Consider the following 14,420-nt stretch of genomic DNA (forward strand, 5'->3'; position numbering starts at 1 on the left):
CATAGGGAACACATGAATGTCTGTACCAAAGTTCATGTCAATCCATCCAATAAGTGTTTACTCAAACCTACAAATGTGAACGTCATGCAGCACTAAAGTGAGGTGATCATCAAAGTTAGCAGGATACTTCGTCTGGGAGCAATGAATGTCTTGTGCCAACCCATTTTGTAGGAGTGAAGATATTCAAATGGAAAAGTGAGAGCTTCAACCTGCTGGTGGTGCTAGATGAAAAGTCAGAGAATCAATGAAGTCATTAGAACTGATCCTCTTGGGAGCGTGAATATCTGTACCAAATTTTATGACAGTGCTCATAAAGCTCATAAAGTTGTCTTTAGACATTGCACTAAAAAAAACAAACAAAAAAGACAATTTCATTGTGTAGCTTATAAATCAGAGGGCATCATCCTCTGGGGAGCATTAACATGTGAACAAAGTATCATGGCACTCTATCCAATAGTTGTATTCCAGTCTGGAACAAAGTGGTGGACCGACCCACACTCGCCAGTACTGTTAGCGTGGTATCCCCAGTGATTGTGAATGACAGGTACAAGTTAAATACATTGTATAACTGTTAATAATGTAGTGAAATGTAAAGTTGAAATTAAGTGAAACTGTAGTTGACACAGACAAATTTCATCCTCTCAGTTCAGCACAAGAAGAGACACATTCTATTGGCAAAATCAACAAGCCAACTCACAATAGTTAAATGCAAATGAGATTCTCTGATCAGAAATCTACAGAAATCCTTAACTACAGATACTTTTCTCACATTTTTTCAATTATTTTACTGTAAATCAGATCAAATCTGTTTGTGTATTGTGCATATGTGTAGCAGAGTCTGCCCTGGAACTCTACAGACAAAATACTAAAACAGACATGTTTACTGTCACTGCCAGCAACCTTTACCTTCAGTTGTGTCTTGTGTCGAAATTCATTCGCTGCTGTATGCACGTAGCTTTGGAAATGTAAATCAACTCCTCATCCATTAAGAAAGACATCACCAGTGACAGGTAGCCTTTCCAGAGCTTATAGTGCATACTAAGCAAGCTGCACATTAATGCATCGCAGCTGCTGAGCGTGAATGGAGACTATAGATATGTCTTAAAGATTCAGCGAGCGCACATGTGGTATCTACATACAATAGAGCCTCCTTTAGTGCTGCTGCACATTCAGAAAAGATTTCATTAGTGGTAAACACACATTTATACTGTATTTCACTAATGATGAATTAAAGCTGTACTTTTGGACTAAACAATGGTGGATTGTTTTGTGTTTATGTTTATGTTTTAATATTTATGGAAATACTATTATGATTTTTTTTTAAAGTTATATTACAAATTATACATTTGACAGCATCACACATACTACTTTTTCATCATCATATTGTTGATGTGTAAGAAAACCTCACTGAGGCAATGTGTTGAAATATACAGGACCTTGCATGGGAGCCACTCTTCCTCCTAAACCCCCAGTGGGACCACTCAGGGAAGTGTCTGGTTAACGCGCAGAGCTGACATGTCATGATAGACAAGAGGTGCACCCCTGAGCCCCTGCAGCCCCCAAAAGACGCCCAAGGTTATATCATCAAGCCTGGGTCAGCTGTATAATTGGGCTTGGGGTCACCGGGAGGATATGGTGCGTGACAATGAGGCTATAGAGTTACAGTTTGCAGCCGGGCAGCGAGGGCCGTCGGTGGGGCATTACAGCGAGGCCAGACGTCCCTTTAAAAGAGTTCAAGGTCCATCTGTGAGAGTGGCTCCAGCCCTGTTCACTGTCACTGCTTGTATGTGTGTCACTGCCTGCCAGCTACCAGAGCACTGCTGGGAGTAGGGGAGCAGGGGATGGGTGAAGGAGAAGTTGGGTACATTGGGTTTGTTGTACGAAAAAAATAAAACTCTTAGGATGATGAGTGAAGTGCTGTGGATAATGAGTGTCAGACATAGTTGCTAACTCTCATGAGATCCTTTAATTATTGACAACATCCCCTCAGCAACAAGACGAAAAGCACAGATCGGGAGCATATGCCTTCTGTACCACAACGTATGTACAGTATGTGTGAATGTATACCACAGAACAAACTGTGGGAGTAACATCTGGATTGTTCTTGGCACAGACTCCCAGAATCAGCTTCTGCCACATCATAAAAACCTTTAGTGCTGTTGGCTCTCCCACTATACCACCAACAAAGCCCATAGAGCCGCTGACAAACCCGCACTGATGGATATTACCCAGCTCACTGCTGTCGTTCAAACACCTGGACCACATTGACTCAAATTATACGTGCAGACTGGGCTTGGAAATTAAGCATACATATAACGAGCAGGTGTTGGAAAAGTTTTGATTGCATTTTTAAATTTATATCCATGTAATTCAGTGGTGAGGTAGCAACAGATGGGTTTCTGTGCAACATCATCAGTGAGATACACACCTGAAGTGTAAAATATCATCGTCTAAATTGATCCTATTCACAATTTTACAGTCTCCCCCTTTTGTTGGTGGTTGAGCTAACGTCATGTTAGCTATAGTTGTAATAAATGACTGAAAGGACGAGCTGCTGTTGCCTCAAATCTCAGGAGATCCCAATTGAGCCAATTAAAACACTGAGGTCGTATTCTTAGAGTTGCAATCCTTTAGATTTTAGTCCTGGATGATTTGGAAACTCGTGGTTACCATGGTAACACTAAGTCTAGCATAATACTACAACCATACTGTATATGAACGCCAGGTCAGCCACCCAAAATTGAAGCTAAAACATCTCAATCTCTCCCCAGTCGCTGGCTGTAGTATCAGTCATGCTCCATACATCTTAGCAGATGGGATGAGAGCCAATCTACAAAATCTAAGTACACATCAAATACATTTTTCCCAGTGATGATTCCTATAACTTTATGTAGTTCTTATCACAATATTTGCTGAAGTGCTTCATTTCTCAAGTTTGTTTTTAATTAGTTTTTTGACAATATAAAAAGGGGGTGTGACATAATGATTGACAGCTGTGACAGCCACTCTCAAACCTTTGTCTATTGTCCCAACGCCAGACTTAACTGCATAGACTCTGACTCAAAATGACATCATACAAGCAAGATGGGAGCTCCTGAAAAGGAGCTATTTTGGCTTCACTTTTGCATGCAGTAGGTGGTGGAGACATGCCGTCAATGTCAACAAACTCCTTGAGCAGTTACTTTGTCAGAAATATAACAGAAGAGCAACAGCTGTATGTCTTTACGATGCAACCAAACAAAACTCATGTTGTTTTAATCATCCATCAATAATCAATCTATTACTGCACGCAGTGAGTAGTCTTCCACACAACAGTACTGCCCAGTAAAGTTTGTTACCTCGCTGTGGAGGTGGAAGCGTGCAGCATGTTGCCTGCAACTCATCATCTAACAGCTCACTGTGGCTGCTCCTTCTTACTCCATTATTCCCTGCAATATTAAAAACTGATTGGCTGACATGAAAGGCAGAAAATGTCCTTTTTTTCAAGAAACATTTTTGTTGCTGTCAGTGCCTCTGTCAAACACAATGCATAAAATCCACTTTGTATTAGAACACTTGAATGCTTTACCAGCAGCAAGAGTAGCAGATGCTTGGTGTGCATTAGCAGTAACTTAATATGGCTCTGATATGGCCGTGGGAGAGTAAACAGCAAACATGGAGGTTGATATCAATGCGATTGAATTAAAAACAGTGATACTGGATTACAGATGTGCATCATTTCCTGTGAGCCCCTTGTGCATAGAGCGACTATTTTAATCCAGCATGGGAATGACAGACTCCAACACTAACAATGAAATCTTCTGGAGAGAGAGACTTTCAAAATGTAAATACATTGATAGAGGGCTATGGTTAATGTTGACTGTAAGTAGTATCAAAAACAGGGTTTGTGTTCATTATAATCTTAAATATTGTACTTTAAGGGCCCCATTTTAACGATCTATAGCGCATGGGGTGAAGCGGGTGGCGCAAGTGTCTTTGGGGCGTGTCCAAATCCACTTTTGCTATTTTAACGGTGGGCACAATGGTCACTCCGCCAGTCGCATGGTCTAACAGGGTTGGACTTAACTCCCCTCATTAATCATAGGCGTGTTTTGGGCATAACACACGGTAAACCAATCAGAGTGTCATCTCCCATTCCCTTTAATATCCAGGATCGCTGTCACTTTGGCGGATTGCTATTATAACAGTGCATTTACCCAGCAATTTACTCAGTACTATAACTTGAGTTACTTTTGCTGAAAAGAAAGTTGGCTGATGAGCTGCTAACCTCACATTTAATTCATATAAAGGAAGAATATGGACATATAACCAACCAGCCTGATGAGTGTAGAGGTGTGCAGCAGCCTGGTGTCATCAGCTGATTTAATAAACAGTGAGTGGCTGTGTGTAATGGCACTGCGCTCTGTGCAGCATCAGAGGCTACAGACTTTCATAGGTTGTTAGGACTGTCCACTCTCCATTTTTTACAATTAATTAAATCAGATAAATATTATGACTAATTAATATGACATGTATTTTTAATATATTGATGTACATCATAATACGAATTCACATTGTGGTTATTAGTGATGTTTTGCATGTTTGTGGGCTGCTGTGCGCCCGTGTGTGTAACAAGCACAGTGTCTGCGCGCTGCGCACCCGCCTATATATTATGTTTGATGGAGTGTCTGACAGCTGTCAACCACTGCTCACGCACCCAGCCGCCTCCCCCTTCCTTCTCGGTCAAGCTCATATCTCCGAGTTTCTAGGTAAGGTGTAGCCATGTTAAAGTCACTGTAAAGCGTTTTATATCTAGCTGTGTGGAGTGTAGTTCATGTATTACCGGTCGTGTGCACATGGTCGCGTGCACGTCAGCCTCCTCTGGGGGAGGGACTTTGGAGGCAGGGAAGGAGTGCAGTGGAGAGGGAGGGGGAGGGATCTGAAAGTTGTACTTCTTCAAATTTGATGCTAAGTCCTCTCTCTCCTCAAAGTTACCAACTGCAGCTTTAAATAACAGTGACATATGTGCCAGTGACTTTAGACCTGTTTTTTTTTTTTTTTTTTGTCAGTAGCGCAATCGTTTTCCTCTGCCTCAAAATAGCAACGCACCACCAATGCGCCTGACTACGCCTAATTTTGAGACCAACACGCCCATAGGCGCACAGACTGGTGCAAGTGCATTAGCTATTTAGACAACGTGGGTACAGGGCAAGAAAATGACAACTGCACCGGGGGAAACTAACAAAGACACATGCACCACACACGCCATCCGCTGTGCGCCGACCGCAAGATGGGGCCCTAAAAGTGCAAATGAAGAATTATGACTATTATATATTATGTATTAGCTGTGAGCTGTTTAACAGAAAAAAGATGCTTGCCAAAATTTTATGCAGCCTCAGATCAGCATTAATCTTGCCCTTGATTTTATTGTTGACAATCTGGTGCCAGGAGGTTGTATTGTCAGGACATTTTTATGATTTAAAACAGTCATTGTTGCAGTGGTGCGCTGTGGTTCAAACCCTGTGCATGTGTGTGTGAAGGAGAGGTCAGTGCATATTTCTGCATCTGCAAACTCCTGACTGCAAACACAGCCTGGAGCCAGCTAAGGTAAGAGGCAGTAACAACAGTCTGTGTAATGCACCTCAGCTGTATTAACACCAGCAGCTCTGCAGTGGCAACGGATCACTGGAGTGGTCATAAAAACAAAGTCAGCAAACACAGGAAGGGGGGTTGGCTGGTAGGAAAAAGCTAAACTTAAGATGGGGGTGACATGTGGCTGCTTGTGTTGCTCTGAATCTCCCCTCTACTGTTTGTGCGTTTTGAATTTACAGCAATTTAGAAACTATCATTGATGGGTGAACATGGTACTTGGCATTTTGCACCTTTCCCTGAACTTCAGTCCCTTGTCAATGAGCCAAGACTTCCTTCAGGAAGGATTACTCTATACTCTGTACAGCTTAGCCACATTACCCTTAACTCTCAAGTCAGGAACAAAGCGAGTGCACCGGCCCGTAGGCTAATATAATCAGGGTCATAACTTTCCCATCATTAGAATGTTATACATTGATGACGGATGGACTCGGGATATTAACTGTTACCTTCCTTAAGCCCTTCCTCAAGTGTCCTCTTTTAAGGCCAAAAGGGCATTTCCTTTCCTATTAGACAGAGAAATGTTGGCTCCTGTTTCGCCGAGATTCCTTCCCAACCATGGTTACACAAGAGTGATGCTGTGTTATGGAAGAGGTAAAACTCTCTATGTGAAACCTTTATGATCACATATTAGGTGTAAACAAGAAAACCTGAGGGAATAATGTGACGTTGTAAAACTGCAAAGCTTTTACACTGCGCTGTCATGTTACAACAGAGAGCCTTAAAACTTTTTATTGAGCAATGACCTTTTACAAGAATGTTTTCTATTGTTTGGATGCTGGTAACATTAAAACGTCCTCATGCCTTCCAACAAGTAATTTTTACCAACATGGTACATAAACAGCTTCAAACAAAAATCTAAAGCATCCAGTTGTCCTTGAGGTTTTCCTTCAATAGGCCTATCTTTAACCACACTACGTGGTCCAGGCCTCACGTGTATACATAGCGTGCTTGGAGCCAGGAAGTGGGTGAGCTGATCATAAGGGTGTCACCCAAAACGACATGTTTATCAACTGTGTGCATGGCAGAGATTATCTGATAACGCATTGTGAGCTTTACTGAGATCATTGACGAGTTCCTTTCAGGGTCACACCAGCAAAGCACGCTCCTCTTTTCCCCTAACCCAAAAGCATTTAAAGAAACAATTTGCTGGCGATCAGGAGAACCGTGCAGTGTTATTATCTTGTTAAGGCCAGTTAAGAGGCCATGTCTCTGAGGGCTGAACCGACCCTGTCAAGAAGGCGTCACTTTGCTCTGTGGGCTGCCATGCAACCACAGAGGCGTTAACGGTCCAAACCTTTCTGCCACATGGACAATCAAAGAGTTAAACACACACACAGTCTCAAAGACAGACAACTACATGAGTCACTTCACTACCCTCAAGGTATTTCACTGATCTGTCAACAGTCTCAAAGGAGTCAAGTTTGCTGAGAGGAGCTGGTAAACGTAGACTCAAGACATGACCTTATTCACACCTCCAGCAGGTATAAATCATTAAAATCAATTAATCAATAGGTTTTATTTAAATCACAATTCAGCATGGTCCTGATACACTTTACAATCAAAGAAACACAGGACAAAATATATAGCAAGCTGTTAAAATAATACAAAATAAAATAAAACAACCACATTATCACTTTAACTTTGGACTCAGGCTGTAATAAAGTGAATAAAAGTAGGTTTTCAGTCTTGATTTAAAGATTTCAACCGAACAATGCGGCAAATGCTCTGAAGCCGACTTATTTTATGTTAACTTAAGGAATGACCTGAAGACCAGCATCGAGAGATCAAAGAGGGCCTGCTGGTGTATAGGGGTAATTAGCTCAGATAAGAAAGGTGGTGCAAGTCCATGCAAGGCCTTATAAGTTAAAATTCCTTGTTAACTGTTATAAGGAGTTAGAAAGACGGAAGAGGCTAATGTTCGATGAGCCAGAGGAAATTTCTCTTTGATATTTACAGCAGGAGAACCTACGTGTGATGGATACTGTATTTGGACATGTCAAAGCAGGAAAAGCACCGGTGCTATGGATAACTGAATCCCTTTTAGTTTTTCCAAAGTCATGACCTTGGTATACAGCATGATGGTTCACTAGTATCGAAACAAATAAATTTGACGTGACTTGTGCCACATGGTTGCTTGTAACATACACTGGTAGTTGTTAAGATGACAGAATTTTGAAGAATTTGTTCATTAAGATTTTTTGGATGATGTTGACCATATTTATTTATTGACATTATTGAAACATCAAAATACAACAGTAGGGATTGATAAATTGTTGTTGAATTATTGACGGACAAACATTTATCATATTTTAGTTATTAGTGAATTTCACTCCCAAATTTATCCAATTCATGCACAAAGTAAAACATCACAGTCTGTGGCCTTTTTAAAATTAAACTTGACAGTTAAATAGAGACTTTAACCCTAACCCTAACATCTCAGGAATTTTCCAATTAAAGTTGTCAAGTTATTGGTGAAGATTTATTTGACTGATATTAGAAGCTTAACTAAAAAAGGACCAAAGTTACATGACAATATTCACTCCAATCCACTTCTTCTAAAACAACTCAAATAATCATCATTCAGAAAATTGTGGTCTTGTTGTTACTGGATTTCTTCTCCACTTTAAATAGCAAAGAGAAAAACACATACTGATTGCAGCGGGAGCCGAGCCATTCAAAGGGAAGACAATGAAGTCGTGACACATGCTGACCTATAATTGCCAACAGAGGAGCGCTGAGGGGCAGTGATTGGCTGGCTCTTAGGGTCCTGTAGCCTCAGAGGATGAGAGCCATCATGAAATTGCACAGGATCAGCAAATCACTGTCAGATGCACACTGCCAGACCACTAAAAAACCAAAGCTATTTTCCCATCAGCATCAGAAGGTTTACAGACACAATAAAAGCAAAATGGTTACAGTAAAAATGGAAAAAGTCCAACATTGTTATCACAAATTGTGCAATAGCCTTAGAAGTACAAAATGCCTCATGAGTGAGAATGAGAGAGACATTTGTTTTGGGATTATACTCTCCAAAAATGAGTACATTAGGTTGAAAGGGAACATAATGAATGAGAAGTAATGGGACTAACTAAATGTTGGCTCACGGGTTTCATTCATTCAGTTATGCAGAAGGAGGCTGTGTTTGTGCATGTATAATAAATACATTAGTATAGAGATAGAGACATCAGTTCGTGAGGATGCATTTGGGCGATGTCCAGGCGTTTCTAATCTGCCAACACAGATTAGGTGAACTCTATTTAACCATAATAGCAGATTTCCTTAAATCACTGCCAAAACTCCACAGTTTAACAAGCTTTTGAAGATGTTCTAGAGAACCGTTCCTATTAGCCCGTCAGGCAGTTTCTGATGTCTTAATGCAGGTCAGCTCCCAGACCTGCAGCTGCACAGAGAAAGACAGACCAGAGAGAAGAGGGGGGAAGTGTGGAATAAACCCAGAATCAGCAGCTCTCCCTCTGCCTCCTTTCTTATCTGCTCCAACAGCAAGATGAGAAGCACACAGACACAGCACTCTCAGACACAGCCAAGCTTTCCTGGCATCTCTCCCCCGACTACGGAGAGATGAGTTTGTCCTCCCATCTACACCTCTGTGTGAAGCCCAACACACATCAAGCAGCAGCAGCAGTCACAAGCACATTTAATTGGCCAGCTGTCTGAGTGGTCAGAGCTACTAATTACTCCAGAAACGGTAGACAGCAGTTTTTCAACAGTGACTTAAGCCATATAGGAGCACACATTAGATCTGCACACAGGAGTGCAACCACGAGTCATATGCAAATATCAGAGAATTGTCCTTGCCCCCACATTCCCAATGGAGCAAATCTGCACTTTCCCATTTCTCCTTCAGGACGTTAATTGATTAAAAATTCAACATATGGTAATACAAAGCTTGTGAATGAGGCTCAGCTTGCAGGCAATAGTTGCAGTCAACTCCCTGCAGTAAATCAAAGTGATGTCTTATCAACTAATTAGCTCCACTGAATTGTTTATCAAACACAAACCCTGAAGACTTTTTCCTCCTCCTTTGCTACTGTTTCTGTGTAGCTCTGTGTGTGTGTGTGTGTGTGTGTGTGTGTGCGTGTGTGTATGTTATTAGGTGACATCTCTGGCTAACATGGAAGGCTAGTAAGCACAGACATCAGCAATATACAAAGCACACTGACCCTTGGATGCCACTGGGAGATACAACGGAGATGAGTCAGGAAGGCTGCAGGGTGGAGAAAATGATTGAGGGCCAGCAGAGTAATGCTGAAAAGAGCACACAATGCTTTTAATATGACATCTGCTACTTCTAATTAGTTTGTATGGAGGTAGATTTGGACTAAAGTGTGATGTGTTAAATGACAGTAATGCTGTATAATTTTGTATTGTTCATTAGTGTTTTCCCCCAAAAGAAGGTGGGCAGCCTTTTTCAGACCTGCACTCTCTAGTCTGGTTGAATCACTTAGCTCAGTCTGGTTCGTTTTCCCAATTGGTATCATTGATTTGGACAGGTCTGAACCATAGGCTTTATATAAAGATGGACAATGTGTATCCATTTACTACCGCTATGAGAAAGTGAAGCTATTTTATTTCTGGGAGCTGCCATTTTGCTTGTGTTATGTGACAAACTAACTGATAATAAACTTTTTAATTCAGGTTCATGTTGAACAAAGAGAGGAAAATACAGTGGCAATTTGGGAAACATACAGGTGACAGACTATTATATTTTTAGGATAGTTTAACAAATCTTTGAGTATTCTTTAAATACCTTTAAAACAACATTGTGTGCCTCTGATCTTCAAAGATTTGTTGCTCACAAAAATGGATGCTGAGCTCTGTTAATTTAGGCACAAAATGGTGCAAGTGTCACTCATGATTTTTTAATTATAAAAATCATGTACAAAATTTTGTGTTCATAAGTGCTTTCTAATTAGAAGAGATTGTCTGTGCCATCTTGCCTGCAGCTAAAATCCTCAACTAACAAATGTGACTCACATTACTTATGTTAATAATCCAATAAGGTAACGTCAATGTTCAAATTTAGCATAATGGAGTTGTGGTGGATAGCAAAAACCAATTCCACATAAATAAATATACTAACTAATTAAATATTCTATTCACAGCAGCCAAAGAATGTCAGGTTGAAAACTTTTCATAGCTTGAAAGAATCAGCTCGCATTAATAAAAGGTCATGTAACTACCCACTTTAAGTTCTCCTTTAAACAAATGCTATACTTTAAGTAGCAGATATGACAGACATGAAGACAATGCTGTGTTAAAGAATCACTTACTTAACACCAGCTGCCAACTGCTCCAGTATTCCTTATGTTCATTTGCGCTTTGAGCTATGCAAACTCCATATTAGCCTCCATAGTTAACCAGGTAACAAGATAGTGGGTAGTAATTTGAATTTTAAGATGTCTATCCTTCCTTAGAGGTAGGCTTACTAATAAAGATAGGGACAAAATTCAACATGTAGTTCACCAGATTCATTGAATGTAAGGTGGTAGTCTGAGCTCTTGAAATACAATGGGAGTTTATATGCTAACGTAACTTTTCATAATTGACCTAATGTTATTTAGGAAACTGAGTTTCAAAACGGTCAAGTGGAAAATCATTATTTTAAACTATTGCAGAGCAGAACATACAATAATCTAAATGTTTTTATATTTATTTATTTATTATATGTGTTCACTTTAAAACCATTTATGATAAAACGGTGACCTATTTGGATTTATGTGTAAATATGAAATAAATTTGAAAGTATCAGTATTTGGATTGTGTAAAGGTTAAATATATCTGAAACTGGAGAATTTAAGTTTATTAAAATGTACAAAGACTAACATGAAGTAGGGAGACCAGGTACAGTTGTAACACGGGACGGTTGTAACACCTCAAATTGCTCCAATCAGAAACAAGCTAGAGTGATGACACTCACTGTGCACATGCTCAGTTGGATTGTCTTCTTGCACTCACAAAAGGAGCCAAATCTGCAGCACCCAGGAGAATTTATCTACAAAAGTGATCAAATATCTGAGAATTCATATAGCAGATCCAGGTCAGTTTGCTTAATAGCTTTGATGATGATGGTACACCTGGCACCTCTGACACCAATGAACAACCCACAGAAAAAATATATTTGCATTAGCTGTTGTTCACAGTTAGAGACACAAGTTTCGGTAGATATATTGTCCACTACATTGCAGACCGTACGTGCTGTGTTCACAGGGCACTGACATCCAGCCAGGATGTGTTCCTGTTTTTCCTGGAGAAGATCTGCCAGCTGCAGGTAAACATTAGAGGCAAAGCACATGCAACAAGCCACAGCCAACCAATCACATGTCAGGAAGGCATAGCACTGGGCTATCCAGTGTACACACTGACTGATAAGGATGATACTGGATTATGATCTGACAAAACTCAGATCTCCAAAGGTCAGGTGTGTGGTCGTCAACACACATTACCTAACTCACAAATATTAAAACAAACCTCATAGTAAAGGTACCTGGCCTTAGCAATGGTTTTCACCTTTCTATGATGCTATAAATTAGGTAATTTCAAGACAATTGTTCCCTAATTTGTAAATTAAAAGTAAAAAAACAAACAATTAACTTTATAGTCTAAGGCAGATTTTTTTTTTTTGAGTATTTATTAAAGAATGGTATTTGTGAACAATTATAGCTTCTCCTATGAAGACATAATATTACAACCATATTTTACTATATAACTTCAGTTTATAGACCCGCCTCCTCTAATGGGAGAGTTATAGGTGTTGACAAATAAATAAATGAAAAACTGCGTACAACTACATTATAATGTGTTACAAACCATTTATTATTCTTTAAGTAGTGCTTATCGATGCTAATGTAGAGAATGAATTTAAACACAGATTAATTACATTTAGTGACCTCAGAGGGTGCAAATGGGGGGAAAAAAGGTACATATTTTTTTTAACATTAAAGGTCCAGACTTGGCTTGTAGCTCAGTAGTCAACTCATGTAAACATGACCTTAGACTAAGAGCAGCCTGAAACATTTCTAAAAGTAACCTCATTCTATGGGTTCTCACTGTAAAACCAGACCAGGCACCTTGAAAATCCTCAAGTATGTGTTCACCAAACACACAGCTTAGCAGAGATAAAGAGAATTTCAGTGGCACATTCTCAACTTTGGTTTAAAGATAAATCATGTGTCCGTGTGGCTCAGCAGGCTTGAGGTGAACGCCATGTGTTCCTGTCATCACAGGTTCAAAACCGGCTCATGACCTCCGCTAGACATCATCTGTTTCCTTCCCATATTTCCTGTCATGTTCCACTGTGTACTATCTAGTGAAACAGAGGTTTCCTTAACGGATAATACTGATGTTTGGGCTTTATTTACATTATACCTACTGGTGTCTGCATACCTTAAAAAGATGTTTGCCATCAGTCATTGTTATACAGTATGGAAAAATGAACTGTCACATTGTGGAAAATGAATCTTTAGCAGAGGAATCCATCACAGAAAAGCCTTCATGTAAGTCTTTGTCAGAGTCTAATTTTATTCCTCTGTGAATGAGTTGACTATTTTCTTATCACTGTGTGCATTATGCTACATTACGCACACTGACAGTCACCTGACAGCTGCAGGAAGAAATGGATGTCATATCCAGGAAATGATTCCTCAAAAACATGTCAGTTTACAAAGTTTACTGTCACATCCATGTCTTATTATTCAGAGGATTATTGTTTGGTGTTAAAGCAGTTCATTTCAAGCAAGACTAACACCATAAAACATTTAAAATTTAAAACAAGAAGGAAAGTTGAAAGATTCATAGAGCATGCAAAATCAACCTAATCTCCTAGAAAGTATATTTACATACTACTAATTTGTTTTTCCCAAATTTATTTTGAAGGAAATGTAATTATGTTCACTGACATTTTCCAAAGTCAAGAAACTGTTACGTGCTTTTACTAGAAGAAGAAGTCATGAGAAAGAGGTAGAGGTGGAAAGTACAGGGTGTTGACATGGAGGCTTGAGTCAAAGAGCTTTAGTTACGGGGGAATCACATTTACAGGTATATATTTCTAATCTGGGGCTACTGGAATATCGTGGCATGATTTAAAGTTCAGAAAACTCCTGGGCTTTTGAGTTGAGGGGAGCATTTCTACATACATTAACATCATAACAAACATTTGACATCATGACAGTATGTTAATAACAGAAAATCACAAAAAGCATAACATGTCCCCTTTAAGGTTTATTCAGGGGCGATTATGGTTTTGGATAAATGTAAATTTGTCCTGCCTCTGGCCCCAAGGCATAGTTGACTTTCTAAATATTTAGGTAAGACCACAATCTTTCCCTATAACCTTAACCAAGCGCCATTGAGCAGTTTGTCTGCTGCATCTGATTCTGTGAAAGTAACTTCGTGGTCACAGCTTACTAGAAACACAAATTATAATGACCTCAGCCTCTGGCAGCTCTCTACAGACCTTTCACCATGTGCCAACAACACAACTCAAAAGGCAACAAAAGAGACAAGCGAACAAACCTCTGGCTCTTTGACATGGTCAGCAGCTCCTGAAAAACAGTGCAGCTCTGTGCTCAGCCTGAATATCTGACAAGTTATTATCCCATTACATATGCTTCATTTACAGTCCAGGCAATATACGAAAGTACAGGCAATATACGAAAGTACAGGCAATATACGAAAGTACAGGCCAACCACAAGTGAAACTCAGGGATAGAGATCTGCTGTTCCTGGCTGTGGTCTTAGGCAACCAGTGTTTTTTTCACCTATTATTGACC

The 14,420-nt window shown here is 39.8% G+C and overlaps 1 long non-coding RNA gene across 1 annotated transcript in view; it reads right to left on the reverse strand.

Annotated features, from left to right (window-relative positions):
* The window catches only part of LOC128363025 (uncharacterized), a 71,407-nt gene extending 57,218 nt beyond the window's left edge, over window positions 1-14,189 (reverse strand). The window contains exons 1-2 of the long non-coding RNA XR_008321648.1: window positions 14,164-14,189; window positions 9,813-9,897 (exon numbers count right to left, since the gene is read on the reverse strand). This is a non-coding gene — a long non-coding RNA (uncharacterized LOC128363025). The remainder of the gene's footprint in view (window positions 1-9,812; window positions 9,898-14,163) is intronic.
* Window positions 14,190-14,420: the final 231 nt, after the last annotated feature.

This window comes from Scomber japonicus, chromosome 8 (genome assembly GCF_027409825.1).
Source record: "Scomber japonicus isolate fScoJap1 chromosome 8, fScoJap1.pri, whole genome shotgun sequence".
Taxonomy (NCBI): domain Eukaryota; kingdom Metazoa; phylum Chordata; class Actinopteri; order Scombriformes; family Scombridae; genus Scomber; species Scomber japonicus.